Genomic DNA, 3,096 nt, shown 5'->3' with positions numbered 1-3,096 from the left:
CCTCCCTGCTCCGCCTGCGCCGCGCGCGCTGGGCCGTCCTCGGGGAGCCGGCTCCCGCGTGGGGCCCGCTGACAGCGCGCCCAGTCGAATATTGTATTAGTTGGTTGTGAGCTGTGTTCTCGTCAGGGTATCTGAGTTTCACAGAACAGACGGGGTGAGAGTTTTTGTGCTATATCCAGATTGGCTTAAAATAATGTCGTTTTTGTAGCTTATTAAACCACAGAAACTACACCAAAGTCATCTGCGCTGCTGCCAGCAAACTCTCTGAGTTGGGGTTGGGGCAAGAGCCCAGCTGGGTCCAGAGGTCAGGCCCCTCAGCTCTGGAGAGCCCGGGCCAGGGGGAAGGAGGGAGGGGTGGGCTTATCTCACCACCTTCCTCCTCAGCTCTGACCTCCCAGGAGGAGGCGCAGGGGTCTGCCTGCAACACTGGGCCTCGCCCTGAGCCCAGTGTGCCCCGGGGACATCCGAGAGCTCCAGGACCACTCTGCCCTGGCTGCAGGGGGGAGCCTGCAGCCACAGGGGTGGCTTGGAGCTGAGGCGCTGCCCTGAGGGGAGGAGAAGGTGGGCGCCGCCTGTAGCCAGGGGGAAAGGCTAAGAAATGGCAGGTTCGGACCCTATTTGGGGAGACCCACGTTTAGGCAGGGGAATGGAGTGCTTGCGCTCTTGTTCCAGTACTGCAGGGGAGAGGCAGGGCCTGGGGAATTGGGAAAGGGAAGGGTGCTTGGCAGCAAAGGCTCACAGCAGCTCTCCATGACCAGGAAAGCCTGCCCCTTCTTGTCTGACAGACCCTTCTCCCCCGACCCCCAGTCCCAAAAGAATGGCTATGTTCTCTACCTGTGGAGAGGGTAAAGACGAGGGCAAAGGCCTCTCATAGACAGGCGAGGAGACTTGCCACCGCAGACCTTGTTCTCTGCCATCCTGCACGGATCTGAATGTCATAACCAGAGCTGCCATGTAGCGGCTTATCTACTTTAAACTACAAAGCCTATGAGGTCTGTACTATAATAATCCCTAATTGTCAGATGAGGAAACTAACACTAGAGAGAAAGAGTGATCTGCCCAAGAACAAAGTGGTAACGGAATTTGAACCCCAGCTAACCCAAGAATGAGAGTTCTAACCACTGCACCACAGGGCCTCTCTGGTATTTGAGACTTAACAATGATGTACCGCTCTGTTTCTCATGTAATCCCCTGAGTCTTTCAGAAATGGAGAAGCCTAAAGAAAGTGAAAACTCTTCACAGGGAAATCAATACCTGCCCCCTATTCCCTGATTTGTCCACTGGCCATCCCTCTCACCTCCCACCTCCCCAGCCTCTGGTGTTCATCAGGAAAGAATCCAGAGCCAATCCAAATCTCTCCAGGGCCAGGTAATGCCCTGGGCTAGGGGAAGATGATGTGGTCACTTCTCATAGCCTCCTCTGGATAGCCGTGTCTCAGCCACCAGGGCCACAGGCTCCTTTGCCCTCCTGAGGGGCCCATGGGTGTTGCAGGAGCTGCTCTTCCTCCCATGACCCATCCACCCAGGCACCCAAAAACCCAGGAGTCATTCTCAATGACTCCCTCCCACTCCCTGCCATGTCCAGTCTATCACCAATACTGAGACGTCTGCATCTTACAACACACCCCTCATCTCTACCCTTTCCCCAGCCCCGCCCCAGCCCAGGCCTGACACCTGCCCTGGGCGTGTCGCGTCACCCTGCTCACTAGCCTCCCTGCCTCCACTCTGTCCCTCTCCCGTGCACTCTGCAGCCAGAGTGAGCCTTCCAGGGTGACCATGCCACTCTCCTGCATAAAACCCTTTTCAAGGGCTCTACCACCTATGCTACAGGATGGAGGTCTCACGACTAAGCCTGGCCCACAAAGTCCCTTCACACACCAGCTCCACTCACCTCTCTGCCTCCCCCGCCATGAACCCCATACACCGACTTCCCAGGATGAACGGCCCTCCCAAACCCAAGCTCCTTTGGACCTCTCTGCTTTGACTCAGGATCACCTGCCTGATGCTCAGGCTTTGTGCGATCAACTTCACATCCTTCCCCCAAAAAGACCCACTGGAATCAAGGGCATGAGGCAGATGGAGAGCATCAAAGGAGCGGTGCAGAGGCCCATCCGGGAGTCAGAGGCCAGGCCACACCCTCCAAGCCCGGGAGGCAGTACTGCTCGGTGGTTAACACTTGGGCCTGAGCCCAACTCTAGCCCCAGTATTTGGGCTCATCATTGAGCCTCTCTGTACCTCAGTTTCCACATCTGTAAAATGAGGTAATAATAGTACCTCCCTCCTAAACTGCTTGCAAGGATTAGAGTTGTTAGTATATATACAAGGCCTGAAACAGGCTTGGCATATGGTAAGTGTTATATAAATGTTAACTGCTTTTATTATTATCACCTTGCATGACCCATCCAGGCCTCACTTCAACTGACTTTTGATCTCTGATGACCCTAACAATTCTCTCTCTTACGCACACACATCCTCCCACACATACATGCCCAGATTCATATGTTCGGATGCACATACATGCACATGCACACACACACGTACACAAGCACCCACATGCTTCCACACCAGCCTCCCCCACCTCAGATCTCTTTCTAGTCCTCTTTGCACTTTGTAGTCCTCTTCAGCCGCAGATTCAGGGCCCTGGTCTCTAACTCTCTACCCCTTTGCCATATCAAAATTCAAAGTCAGGAGCTCCCCAAGAACCCCACCCAGGTTCCTCCCACCACCCAAAGGATTAGGCACATGGCACCCCAGCTAGTCCCTGCCACCCACCCCCGCCCTCTACCCCCGCACACACACTGCTCAGTGCGTGGGGTGCCCACGCTTGGTGGGGAGGGGGAGTGAGGCAGGTGCAGCTTAACCAGCAGGCATGCCGGCAAATGGGGATGGTCCCTGGGACGATGGGGAGTTCCTTGTGAGATGATTCCAACTCAGGAATGAGGCCTCCTTTTTCAGCTCCTGTTCCAGCAGCTCCCGCCCAGCCCCCCACAGCAGACCCAGGGGACAGGAGGTCCCACCAGAGTTAGACATTTTTGTTTCCTGGGGATTTTGCTGTAGTCTGCTCTACAAAGAGTTGAGGGCACTCCAGATCTTCTTC

Source organism: Galeopterus variegatus, unplaced genomic scaffold (assembly GCF_000696425.1).
Source record: "Galeopterus variegatus unplaced genomic scaffold, G_variegatus-3.0.2 Scaffold498, whole genome shotgun sequence".
In the NCBI taxonomy this organism is placed as follows: domain Eukaryota; kingdom Metazoa; phylum Chordata; class Mammalia; order Dermoptera; family Cynocephalidae; genus Galeopterus; species Galeopterus variegatus.
This window is presented reverse-complemented; position numbering follows the sequence as displayed.